General features: G+C 42.5%; 1 protein-coding gene and 1 long non-coding RNA gene across 3 annotated transcripts in view; both read left to right on the top strand.

The window, feature by feature from the left end:
- Positions 1–14,287, top strand: part of PLEKHM3 (pleckstrin homology domain containing M3) — a 1,279,556-nt gene that overhangs the window by 529,975 nt on the left and 735,294 nt on the right. The gene's annotated exons all lie outside the window — the stretch shown is intronic.
- LOC309843500 overlaps positions 8,564–14,287 on the top strand; it is a 39,195-nt gene continuing 33,471 nt past the window's right edge. For both annotated transcript variants that reach the window (XR_014300172.1, XR_014300173.1), the window contains exon 1: positions 8,564–8,630. This is a non-coding gene — a long non-coding RNA (uncharacterized lncRNA). The remainder of the gene's footprint in view (positions 8,631–14,287) is intronic.

A 14,287-nucleotide genomic window follows, 5' to 3' on the forward strand; every position in this document is an offset into this window, starting at 1 on the left:
TGTAACAGATGCTCTCATCTCTCAAGCTCTTTTCATCTGTAATTCAATTTCCTTCTAAACGTGATGCTGACATCTGTTGCAATGCAGATACATACTCAAGTACCTGCAATTTCTCTGTCAAGCTCAGTGTCATGTTAAAGAACTGTGAACTTTGCAGGGCTGGGGGCAGACACCGGCATCCACAGGGCTGCAGGCAGAAAGAAATTTAATGTCTCTTTCATAGTTCTGATGCTTCAGCATCTTTTCCTCTGACACCGAGGCTCTCGTTAAAGCTTTTCAAGGGAACATAAAGTGTTTATTTAATAGTGCAATTGATTGTTTTAGCTTCACTTCTGGAGCCACCTGAAATCAGCACACGCGAAGACTTAGCAGGGAGGCAGAGACTGTGTCTTCAGATTCTCCCTGACAGGGTGGATTAGATAAATTACCACACAATTCTCTAAAGTATTTTAAAAAACCAAGACAAAGCACTGCATGTTGCATTTAAAGATGCTGATCTTCGTCCTCTTTCTTTTTTTATCCCCTTCCCACAGCATCACTATAAAGCAAGGCCGTTTGAGGCATGGATTGAGCTCCATCATTCCGTCATTAATTAATTCATTAAATAAATATTTGTTGAGTCTCTGTTCTGGGGCTGGCATTGTGCCAGGTGCTGGGGATAGAAAGGTTGATATGACACCGGCCCCGTTTTCAGAGAATTCGGTAGTGTTTTGTTTTAGAAAGAGTACAGAGCCTTACCTGGCCTCCATGGGGTGAATGAAGACAGAGTTTTGTGCCACAGGAAAATGTATCAATTCTGCTAAGAATAAAACAAGCCCCCCCCCTTTTTTTTTTCTTTTCAGGGGCATGTTTTTGAGCTTCATCAGAAAGTGGGAGTCTTTGCTGTCCGCCAGCTACTGTGGAGCTGATGGCGAAGGGGAAGAATGGACCAGGCCTTCCCTCCCTGTCTGCCTCCCTCCCTGCAGACAATCAGCTGACCTCCGAAGCACGACTCTTGATGACCCATGTCATTTCTTTAGGTGACTTTGCTGGGGCTACGGTAGAATCATGAAATCATTCAGACCTTTAAAAAGGTTTGTCGCAACATTTAACCTGGACATCTGGTCTACCCATTACCATGATTTCAGGTTTTGTAGGACACCATCAAAAGGCCCAGTGGGCTGTGTGAATGTGTGGCTTGTGTCATTCCGTACTGACTTAGGAATTGAGTCTTGTCACGAGAGCCAGTGCAGCTGTGACTGGCAATAGGAAGAGACAGGGGATAGGACTATAGGTTGCCGTCACAGCTGCTTGATGTTGGTCTGGTGTATAAAGGATGGGTAAAGGGGAGTCTGACTTATTCCTCATACTTTCTCAGGAATTTTCTTTAACTAAGATGTTGCACGCTGTTGGTTCTGGACTGAGTCTGTCCCTCAGATGGGTTCTCCTGGGCCTGTTTTGTATTAGAATCATAGTGTTTAGAATTGGTTGTCAGCATGGAAAAGCTGGGAGCTTTCACATTAAAAAAATCTATCTTCCTTCTAAAAATTGGAACATTTAGCAACACAGGGCCTTACTTGACTATGTGGCTAAGAATGAGCAGGAGTTGAGTTCCAGGTGTCCCCTTGGATGAGACATCATATGACCTCGGGTTCTCCTCCTCCCTACTGTCTCACATCAGCTGATGTCCTTATTCAGCTACCTGTCTCATCTTTTGTTCTGCATGGATTAATTCAGCAAAAAAGTCTCTTTAGTCAATCGAAGAGTTTGTATGGGGTCACTTCTCTACTTCTCTGAACTTGCTAGGAATGGCAGGAGACGTGCAAGGTATTCCTGCCCAAATGAAGTGGAAGAGAGTAGTAACAAGAGGTCCAGCAGTGAGAGACCAGGCCTCGAAGAGACCACAAGTCAGTGTCAGAAATTCAGAGGAAGAAATGCCTCTGATATTTGCAGTTATCAAGCTTCTGTATTTTATTCCTTCTATTTTCCAGAAAAGGGCAAAAACTGTTTCTCTTTCATGCGAAGGAAATTCTTAGGGAGTTTAGAATGTAACCAGTTAACACATCTAAGTGCACGAGGCATTTGTATTTGGATCACATTATCAAGAAAATCTCTTTGTTATGCAGAATAAGAACCCAATCCCAGGCAACCAGTATTACTCACACCTGAGAGAATATAAAAAGAAATGACGCTGAATAGACTACAGAGATTTGGAAGAAGGATTAACAATACTAGTTCTATTCTGCAACTCTTTGAGAGCCCATACTGAAAATCTCATGCTTAAAAAGGATTGTAATTGTTGAGAAAGACCTGGGCAATGTTTTAAAATTCTAAGTTTAATTTAATATCGACTCTCTGGCTAGACTTGTGGTCTGGGTTTGCTTTATGGGAGGAAGACTGACATAGAAAGCAGGAAAGGTCAAGGTCTTATTGGCATTAAATAGGGAACAGTTGGCGACTTTCCCTAGGAGCAAACTCATAGCCCATTATGCCACCACTTTGCTCATATTTGAAAACAAGAACCAGTCTGCACAGCTGGACAATTTAAAGCCACCGCTGATGCCTGGGAGATTCTAGTCTCTCGCATGATTTAGTGCATACATGTATATGCATGAGACGCCGTGCTTCTAGGAGTGAATGCTGATCCGTGCGGACACTGAGCAACTACAGCTGTCAGTGAAGTCCTTGTTTGAGCCTTAATAACAGTTAACATTTATTGAGCACTTAGGAAGTCTTAGACATTGTCCTAAGTGCTTTATATTATTTAATCATCACAACAACCTTACAAAGTGATACTTTTTTTTTTTTTTTTAGATTAAGAAAAGGAGGCAGAGAGAAGTTAAGGGAGTTATCCAAGGTCACCAGCTACCAAGAGCACCAGTGAGAGCTGAACTCGAGCTTAAATGTCGGTGTGTACGCAATTAGCCACCTGGCTACACTTTAGGGTTAGTGTGCCTTGGTCTTTCACTACGTGGATTCCCAGCCTTCAGACTTTTCCCTTTTAGAAGAAATTGGGTGATTTTAAGAGTCTGGGCATTCATGAGTTTGCAAGCAGCCCCCCAAACTGAGGAAAAGACCCGTACCCCTTTCTTGAATTCTACTCTTGTACTTCTAGCCGTCGCAGGAGAAAATCACAAAATCAGAGCACATGGTTTCATGGAAGGACACCATAAGCTCAGAAAGAGCCCCCAGAGCTGCTGAGCATTGTTTGCTTTCACTGGCAGGGGGGTCCAGCACAGCTAATTCAGACATGCCAGGTCCTTAAGTTAGAGCTCCAGCCCAACACCTCTGGGGTTAGAGACCTTGGCAGCTGAACTTTGCTCCAATTTGCTGAGAAAATGAGACCTAAGCAACGCGAACTAGCCTCTCCTTCCTTGCTAGAATGCCCTGTAAGCTCACTCCATTTTACTTGCCCCCAGTTATCTTCAAGGGGAAAAAACCTCCACTTCTCTTTTTAGAGACTAACCCAACTGGTGTGCTCAGCAGTCACTCCCTGCCCTTCCAAGCCCTGCTCCGCAGTTAACTCTGCTGTTTCTTGTATCTGGAGTCTTTCTACCTTCTGCCCATCCTCCCTGGGGGGTGAAGGGATGGGGTAGGGTGAGGGGGGTAAAGGCAACGGTCTAGTGACTAGGAACTCAGCCTCTGGATCAAGCTGCCTGGCTACCTGCGCATTCACCAGGCACTGCCATTAACAGCTCATTGGCCTTGGGCAATTTACTTAATTTCCCTAAGACTCAACTTCATCTTGAAAAGGAAATGATTTGGAAGACCAGTATGGTTGTGAGGATTGCATGAGCTAATTCATGGTGAGGAACACCCTTGTCCTTGATCTCTCTGCTTTCTTTTTGTGCCAACTCTCTTCGCTTCGTCCGTCAAGTGGCTTACGTTCAGGATCGTCACTTCAACTGCTCTTGATGGCGTCACTACTTGCCCAGTGTTCTTTGGTTTTAACCAACGGTCTTCTCCACACCTTGAAGTGGGCTGGTGGATCCGTTAGTAAATACTTATCTCCGTCTCCCCAGTGAATCATTCTCAGTGCCCCATACTCCTTTCAGGAAGATCCAGTGGCTTTTGCTCCTGCTTTGGAGATTATCATCTTCCAGGGTCTTATATATGCATGTACGTATGTATGTATATTACTTCCTTGTCAGTTCTTGTTATACTCCCAATTTTCTTTTTATTTTCCTCCCAATTTTCTTTAAGAAGCAGAAACTTCAATAACAGCAAAGAGTCTAGGTAGAACAGTGGAGAGGTGACCATGGGCTCTGAGACCCAACTACCCGTATTGCCTCTTGCTCTCTGGGACCTCAGGCAAGATCCGTAACCTCTCTGTGCCTCAATTTCTCATCTCCCTGTAGAGCTGTTGAGGAGTTTGAAATGAGTTATTCTGAATAGGGTGCTCAGAAGAGTGCCTGCTCAGGCACTGAGGGGAAAGGATACTTGCTATTATAAGAATTGGTACTTAGAGACCTCTCTTTTGGCTTGTATCAGGAGATCAAGCAAATGCACAGAACTGCATGGATCTTAACATCACAACCAGAGGCAAAGGATCAGAGTTTATCACCAAGAAACCTGTTTAATAGATAAGGAAATATGGGGCTATAGTAGGTTAAATTCAAAATTATGAAGGGCTGGAACACAGATTCATTTGCAGCAGCTATGGCCCAGGAGTCTTGATAAAGCCCCAAATTCCTCCCAGTGTGATGGAAAGTCCTCCTGCCATACCAGCTCAGTTGGTTCTGATGGAACTCTGATTCAGGCACTCTGCCTCTTAAAGGAAGCCAGGAGCATAAGCACAGAGCGTACTAAAGCTGGAAGGGCCCTTCGGGATCCTAGCCTAGCTTCCTGCTTCCACAGGTGAGCAGAGGGCTCTGTGATGGTCGTGGGCTGGCTCCTCGCTCAGAAAACAGCGGGGTTCTAGACCTGGGGGAGTCCCTCTTCCGGGCAGTGAGAAGCGGAGGTTCAGAGAGACATGTGCTGCCTGTTGACTCATTTTGTGCATTTCCTGTGTGGTTTGTGCGTCTTCCACCCAACTTACTGACTCAGCTTAACCCTGCTTAGCTTGCAAGACCTTTCAGCGAAATCAGAGCGCGAGATGCAGGCACTGCAAGTTGTCACCCATGATTAAGGAGCCGGAGGGAGTGATTTATGTGGAAAGATTAAAATCCCTAAATATGGATGGCTGGTGATGTCCTGATTGAGTGGGGCTTCAGACATTTGCAAACTGCTCAGTGGGAGAGCTGCAGACTTTAGTAGTGGTGGACTGCTTTAGTAGTGGTGGAACAGTTGAAGGGTGATGTAGTGGCGGAAACATGATAATATTAGAACAGTGTACTACTTCCTATGAGCCGAGAAGACCAGATCAAGACAGGAAATCCTCCTGCGGCTTCTATTTTGTGAGGCTACTGGATATCTCTAGAAATTTCTACATGGAGAACTTGAAGCTCTGGGCCATCACATAGATAGTTCTCAATAACTTTCACCTCTTTCCTCTGGACGGTCCTCCATTCCATGTAGAACTTGAAGCTCTGGGCCATCTCATAGATAGTTCTCAATGACTTTCACCTCTTTCCTCTGGACGGTCCTCCATTCCATGTAGAACTTGAAGCTCTGGGCCATCACATAGATAGTTCTCAATGACTTTCACCTCTTTCCTCTGGACGGTCCTCCATTCCATGTAGAACTTGAAGCTCTGGGCCATCACATAGATAGTTCTCAATGACTTTCACCCCTTTCCTCTGGACGGTCCTCCATTCCTGGGGCTCCCTTTGTTTCCTCTCACTGTCCCTTTACTAAGGACCTCTGCTCTAGTCTTTCCTGCTAGCCTGTTTCTCCCTACCTCCTCAACGCCCCTCTTCGACCACTCCAAATAGAGTTCCTCTATGCCTGATTTTAAGTGAGGACTGTGAAGCTAGAGTTAATTGAATAAATTATTTCCTATTAAACTGTAAACCAGATAATTAACTGAGTCTCCCAGATAACACTTACGAAGCCCCTAGGAAGTGTTGAGAATTTCAACACTTTATGTGTATGTATGTGTATGTATGTTTTCACTTGAGTGTATAAGGAGTGGAGGAAAGGTGAGGGTACTTTTCAGCAGCCTGCACATGACCCCGTACAGGTGACAACATGTTCCCAATGTGGCTAGGCACAGCTGTGGGGTCACTGAGTAATTGGAGGGGTCAAGGAGTACTTCTTAATGAAGTAATGCTAAAGTTGAAGCCTAAAGGATGAGTTTGCATTAGCAACGTGAATGGGTGAGAGGGAAGGGAGAATTTCCTGAATTTCTAAGAAGAATCTAATTTTCTAATAGTCTACCCTGTGTCATGATTTGGAAAACATGGTCGCTATACAGTTAATTGTAATAGATGAAATACACAAATGGTGTCTTAGAGGCATAGATTCTCTTTTTCTAAAGAACAAGTCAGAGATAATCTATTTACCCTTCATCTCTGCTCTAGTGGCCTGGTATGATACACTAAGCCCTTTTCAGCCTTCTCTTGACCCTTTCCTAAAGGGCCTTGGACTCTAGCCTTTATAACTCCCAGATCACACCGTTCCCGTTTAGACCTCTGTATTCTTGGGTAGTCTTTTCTTCTGTTCTTGGATTATCCCTCTACTATTTGAATTTGTCTGCAAAACTCTTGACTTTTCTAAGACCTGTCTTAAAAATCACCTCCTCTGGGAGGCCCTCCATGATCAAGTTAAGAACATCTTTATAGCATTGCAGTACCTTGTTCCTGACTCTATTTGGCACCTGTTTCAATATTTGAATGTAAGTTGCCCCTCTGGACAAGTATGTTCTATTCTTTTCTTGGATGCTAAGTGCCTAGCATAGTGTTGGGCATAAGGTAAGTGCTTAATGAATATTTGTTGAATAAAGGAATAAATGGCAGAATACTATGCATATTCCATAATTGTATTGTGTGTGTATAAACCATCACAGATTAGCGATAAATGGAAGCTCAGGTAGCAAAACATTTAGACTTCATGTTTTGTTGAATAATTGAAAAAAATACACATACATTCCATCACTTAGCTCCAAGTAGTATAACTTTATATATTTTTTTATGGGTAAAATGCAGGTGTCTCTCTTTAAAAATAATTTCCTTAAATGTGATAAAATTTATTTTTTGGCTCATATCTGTTAGGTTATTATAGTGTTTTAAAATATCTGGCTTAGATCACTTGAAATTCTTAAATTATACTTTAAGCAGCTATTAGCATAATGATATTATCTATTAATAGAGATTCCTACAGGAGGAAAGGTACCTGCAATTTACATGAAATCAGAAGACTTGGTGTGATTTGTAGCATCACAACAAACCCAGCATGACTATTGTAATGACTACATTTCCCATCACTGTAATTATCTCCTAAAACTTTTATTGGGAACATTGATTGCCATTGGCTCACTCATTCACTTTGAGAAAGTGGAATGGTGAACAAGTGCCAGGAGAGAAACCGTAGCTGTGCAGGGCTGGTGGAAAGTACCCGCTGGAGGGTTACGAAAGGACTTGCCCCTGGCCAGGAGAGCGGTGTGACCGCTCTGTGTTCAAAGTAATGACAGAGCCCATATTTCTTCCAAGTACCAAGAATTCCAGTGAAGAAGATGAGCGAGATGTGGCCATTTTCTAAGAGGAAATAGGAAATGATCATTTGTATTTGAAGAATATTTGGCCAAATGTCTCTGCCCCCCCCACCCCCACAGCGCATTATAAGCCATCACCTCTTTGAAGGAAGGTGGAGATTCAGCTTTCTCCTTATCATTTTCTGTTTCTTTGTAAATTATTTTTTAATTATTAAAAAATATTTTAAAAAATTTTTAATGAAAGTAGAGTTGACTCTCAAATCTGTCCACTTGTCTTGGGCTTCTTGGCCTGGTCTGTAAGGCAGGCCACCGCTGGTCCTCCCTTGGGCCCCTGTCCCTGCTTCCAATGGCTCTCCCCACTTCTGATTGTCTGGCTCCCCAGTGCATTCTCTCCAGGGCTGCCAAAATGCTCCCTCTAGGCAGCAAATCTTATCATGTCAATCGCCTGCTTAAAGTACCACTTGGACTCCCCATGGAGCCTTTATCATAGCTTAGAAGGCCTCCATGATCTGATCAGCCCTACAGGTCAGCGGGTCCCTGTGAAATTCATACAGCTCAGGCCCAGAGACCACTGGGACACCTACTGGGCTCTCCTTCCTGACTATGGTCTCCCTTTCCAGTCCCTCCTCAGGCTGACTCTGAATCACCTTCCAGGGTAGCCGGTCCCCTTTGCACTCCAGCGGCATCCTTTACTTAACTCCTCTTCCAGGGCTTATCACACTGTCCTGAAATTGCCTTTGACTTGTTTGTTTCAGCCACCGCCCTGTAAATTCGATGAGAGCGACACTGGGTCTGTCTGGTTTGTCTTATATCCTTAGCAGTAAACACGGAGAAATGACAACCAGACACAGTTAAAAGAGGGAACCACTCTGTTTCCCAATTTTGCTGCCTTTAATCAGGTCAAAGACAAAGAGTTCATTGAGCCCCAGTATCTATTTATAGACGTTGCTCCACACTTGCCTTGTACAAGTGGATTTTCTTTTTGGAAGATGGCTCAGAGAACAGAATGAAAAGTGAGACTGGTTCTAATCAGGTTGTTGTACAGAAAACGTCAATGTGGGTGAGTGTGTTTAGTCTGTTTCTCCCAGACCCAGGCAGGAAGCACTACAGGCTTGTAGAGCAGAATTGCAGTGTGTGTGTGTGTGTGTGTGTGTGTGTGTGTGCGCACTCACACCTCTGTGGATGTCTGGGTGTATTGTATTGCCGCACTCGACGATAGGTTAGCTTTGTTAGAAATTAATGCCTATGAGTTTTTCAGATAAGGCAGTTGCTGATCTCTGCTTTCTTTGCCAGAGAATGACCTACATGTGTTAAATGGTATGTGTCAGAAAGAGAAAAGCTGCAAATCTTAGAAGGTTACCCTGAGATGTCTGATATCTACTGTCGCCCAGATTTTATGACTGAAAAGGTTATTTAGTCTCTTTAAATATGGCTATATATGCGCGTATATGTTGATTGGCATTGGGCCAAATCAATTTAGAAGAATGTAGCTTTAACCAAGAAAATGAAATTGCAGAATAGGACAAAAGGTAACCAAGACATACAGTTGCTGGTAGGTCATAGGGTCATAGAGCTCTCCCTTTCTTGACATATATTAAAATTATTTTGCATATCACATTTTTTCTTTCCTTTTAAAAAAAAAAAGCAAAAAAACTTTTTTCAAAGTCTCCCTGACAGTTCGCACTCAGACTCCTTTGGAGGCGTTCTGTACCCACGGCCGCCTCCCTGCTTCCTGCTCCCGACTAACAGATGATCATGGATGTGTTTTCTGGCCATCGCTTCACCTGCACCATGCCACAGATACCTGGGGCCCCAAGGTTCCCTTTGTCTGACTAATGGTACAAATTGGGTAATGCATTTGTACAAGTCTGGCAGATTCCTGCCAGGATGCAGACAGAATAAAAAGAAAAGGAAGTCTACGAAATACCTGTTTCACTTCCTCCCGGCCCTTCTCCCTCCCTCCCTTCCTGCCTCCCTTGTCCAGTGCAGAGGATTGGCAGGCACGGAGCTTGTTGGCTTACTGATCAATGACAAAGCGAAGAGATGTGTCATTTGCTTTTTTTTTTTTTAAATAACCAGGTGGTGAGAAGCTGATCTCAGACTGCTGGCAAGAATGTTAGTGACTGTTTAGCCACCGAAACAATTTCTTCTTTCCCAAGTTTTTTGTTTGGGGCTTTAAGTTGTGTCTTGCTCCTTTAAGCAAAACAGCTGACTCGACTTGTCTCTGACTTCTGGGAATAATTGAATTCTTATGGCCGTGGCTTAGTAACCTGAGAACAGTAAATGAAAATTTCGCTCTACAACATACCCACACTCATCCACACGCAGACATGTGGGCTTGTCCACTGCACTCTCTGTGGTTCAGAGAGACGTTTGGGGAATATTTGTGTCCTCTTTGCCTTTTTAATTTTCCAGCCTGTCTTGGGGGTGGGGGCGGTTCAAGCTATAAAACTCAACAGGGAGGTTGGGAAAGATCAACTTTGCATGATCAAGGGGCATGTGGATTTTTAGAAGTCGAGAAATACAGTGATGGAGAGAAGGGGAAGTCATATAGTGATTTATCCCACCTGCACTTTTATGGGAAAACTGTGCCTTGGGAGAGAAGGAGTCAGAAAGACCAAGACACTCACGTTAATTGAAGGCTCAATTCATGTCAGCACGATATTTAATCCTCGCAGCAAAGCTGCTGTCCCACCTATTTTACAGATGAGGAAGGTAAGGCTTAGAGAGATTTAGGTAACTTGCTCAAGTACACCCGTCTGGTAAGAGGCAGAATTAGTCCCTTCCATCCACATTTCTCTGGTACCCAGTATAGCTGCAGTTCTTTCACTTTAAATCTTTGAGTGGAAACCTCCAACATCTGCCACTATGGCCCAAGGGGTTGCTATTCCACCTTTGCATAGAATTAGGAAGGAGCACTTAAAAAGAAAGAAAAAGCCTGGGGCGCCTGTGTGGCTCAGTTGGTTAAGCGGCTGCCTTTGGGTCAGATCATGATCTCAGGGTCCTAGGCTCCAGCCCCACACTGGGCTTCCTGCTCCGCAGGGAGTCTGCTTCTCCCTCTCCTCTGCATGTTCTCCTTCTCTCTCAAATAAATAAAAAAAATTATTTTATTTTATTTTTTATTTTATTTATTTTTTAAAGAAAAATGATTTTTCTTTAAAAAAAGAAAAGGCCATTTTTTGAAAAGAGTGCTTTTAGGGTGATAGCAAAATCGAGAGGAAGGTACAAAGAATTTCCATGTACCCCCTGGCCCTGCACATGCACATCTCCTCCATGGTCAGCATCCCGCACCAGAGTGATGCATTTGTTAGAATGAAGAAATGTACATTGACACATCACTGTCACCCAGCGTCCATAGTTTATACGGGTTCTCTCTTGGTGTTGCACATTCTGTGGTTTGGGAAAATGCACAATGACGTGTATTCATCATTATATATTTGAACCTTTGAACAACACAGGTTGGAACTGCACGGGTCCACTTATACAGAGACTTTTTTTTTCTTTTGATAAATACATTACCATAAATATATTTTCCTTGTGATTTTCATAACGTTTTCTTCACTCTAGTTTACTATATTGTGAGAATACAGTATATAATACATAGAACATACAAAAATACGTGTTAATTGCTTATATTATCGTTAAAGTTTCTGGTCAACAGTAGATCAGATTATTGGTGGTTAAGTTTTTAGGGAGTCAAAGTGGGTTTTCATCAGTGTGGGAGGTTTGCACCTCTAATCCCTGCCTCGTTCAAGCATTACCTAAAAATCGTCTGTGCTCCACCTGTGCATAATCCCCACACTCCTTCCTACCCACCATACCCTCTTCCCCTGGAAACCCTTCGCCTGGAGAGCTCTTTTTACTGTCTCTGTAATTTGGAGCACTGTTTTTGTTTTGTTTTGTTTTTTACAATTGGAAGGGTAATGATGTGGGATGATTTCTTGAGCTCACCATTACTTTTTCATCCAGTTAGAAGTAGCTTGGATATCTACATTGAGTCATCAGTTAACATGCATTTTTGCAGGCCTCTCCATGAGCAAACCATAGTAGTTATCTACCTGGGAGATTATAGAAAGACTCTCACTCCAGTTAGGAGTCATGAACAGCCTAGCAATCTAGTTAGGGAGATCGACAAGATAAATATCTGTCTCTATATCTCTTTTGATCTCTATCTCTATATTTGTATGTATGTCATTGACTATAAAATTAGAGTAGTGAGAGCATTTCTCAGGGCTTCAAACACCTGCTAATCGAGAAAATGAGTAAATATAACCAGGAGGTTTGGAGAAGACTTGAAATTGAACATGTTCTTTTTAGAACCTGACAATGCCTGCTTATTAGCTTTTCATGAGGACCAGAAAGGGTTATTCTTTGAAAAAAACAAAAACAAAAAACAAACCTCTTCTTTTGTACAACAGTAGCCTGAATAGTCAGGAGTTGGCAAGGCCTTTTCTGATGTTTATTGGAGCAGCTGTGGAAATAATTTTTTACCTTGGATTCTGTGATTTATTTCCATTATGAATAAATTTGGGATTTATTTTAAGGCTTTCAAAAACTGGGAATGCTGTGGTCTCAGAATTATTTTTTATTAAACATTGTCTCCCTGGCTGCATTTCAGGTGCTGGCTGAATTCTGCCCAGTGGGCTGTGTTAGCATCAGAAATGCCTTTGAATGATAATAATTATAATAATTATATATATATAAAGGATGGAATTGGGTTCTAATTCTATTCGGCTGAACTTGATATTTGACTTTACTGACTCAGTTTTGGCATCTTTAAAATGAAGATAATTGATAAGTACCTTATTATTTCTGAAGAATGAAGAATGTTATTTTATTGCAAAGAGATTTGAACCCTTGAATAAATGTGCTTTGAATGCAAACTGTTATCTATTTCAATCAATGTGTTTTATAGGTTGACATCTTGGACAGGAAGGAAATCTTCCTTATACTTCCCATTCAAGATGGACTCCTACAAGATAACTAAATAAACATGGTAGTCAAGGAGGTCATGAAGATCTGACTCTCTCCAGAAGCAATATTGCTTCCTTGCTGTCTCTGTAAACTAGAGTTGCCATCTTGCTCACAGAATCTTGTTGAAAGACAAGTCACACTTTTTGCTCTCAGGCCAGAGTCACATACCACTGCCTCTTTCTCGCTTCCTTTGTCCTCTCTCCTTGCTTTGAACTCATTGATTCTCTGTTTCAGAGGAGCTTCCAAGAGAAATGAAGTTAATCATTCAGCAAGGGAAAACATCAGCCATCTAGGACCTTCAACATTGATTTAGAATCCACTTTAATATGGTTTAAGCCCTGATAAACAATAAACAAGGGATAGGAGACTGAGGGAAGGAGAAAAATGGCTCATCCAAAGAGGCCTGTGGAAGCAAACTGGACTCTGCTCTCTGGGCCAGGTCCTGAAGAAAATATATTAAAAAAATGTAAAACAAGTTTCTGGTCCCCAGGAGCTTAGAGTCCAATTAGGGAGAAAAGGCATACTTATCATTTATGAGACACACGGGAAAATTTATAGCTGCCACCAGAGCATCACTTCTCCTCCTCCTACAGAATACAGAGCCTTCCTTTCTGACTCCCAAGGGACCTAGATATCCATACACAGCCTCTCTCACTGTCTAGAGAGTGTGCTAGTGGCAAAAGCACACCTGACCTGGGTGAGGGGAGCCAGAATCCAGCTTATCTCTTATGGATCCTCTGTCTGGCAGCCTGAGTCACTGTAGTAGACTCTCTTCCTGTTCAATTTGCAGCTACTTCCAGTACCACAAATGGGTCCTCCAATGCTTGGACATGATGGTCCAGATTCTTGGTCTCAGAGTCTTGACCTCTTTTCCTTTTCTGCTCTCCCAAATAGTTTCCTTCCCAAGGTCAGGAAATGTTTTCTCATATTTCTTTAAAACACAGTTTATGGCATCCATGTTCCTGGAAAAAATGGAACCATCATCTTATTCTCCTAAGGATGCCTACTTTGATGGTTACTACCTTAAGGACCACCCAGTGACATTCTGTCACATCTTTTATTAAAGGGCAGAAAAACACAAAAAAATGAAAATGTAAGAATGGTCAATGATCAGGTAAGCCAAGAAATATGTGCTGAGCGGTACATGACGAACATTTTCATATACTTTATTCTATTTAATTTTCATGAGAAAACCCACAGAACAGTTGGTTACTCTTTTATTGAACAGAAAGCATAGGGTCACAGGAGTTAGACAAATTGCTCAAAGCTATACACATAATGGACTCCATATTGCATATATTTTCTCTTGCCCAGGACATTGTTTCTTCTACTGTACCTCAGCTGCCCCTTTGTCAAAAGAGGAAACACTTCCTGTGGATTAGAATGTCCTAGGGACAAGTTTATGAGGACGAAGTATTTGAAATGGCTCTTGACTAAATTATAGGTTCTGGTTAGACGGTGGAAGAAGGCAAGGCTATTCCTGGACTTGGAAGGATTTGCTTGACTAAAACCACAGGTTGAAAAAGTGGAAGGTGTATTTGGAAGACTGTGTGTAGACTGTTTTGGCTGGAGAGGAGGGCTCATTCATAAATGAAATGGCACTCAGCCAAAGAGGGGAACAATGAAGCCTGCTTTGCCATTGTTGTGATTCAGTAGTTTCAGGCACCTCTGTTAAATGAGGATAAACAGGGCTGACCTTCCCTTACAGGCAGTCTGGGATTCTGAATCATCAGTGACTGGGAA

The sequence above is a fragment of the Mustela nivalis genome (assembly GCF_964662115.1).
Source record: "Mustela nivalis genome assembly, chromosome: 11".
In the NCBI taxonomy this organism is placed as follows: domain Eukaryota; kingdom Metazoa; phylum Chordata; class Mammalia; order Carnivora; family Mustelidae; genus Mustela; species Mustela nivalis.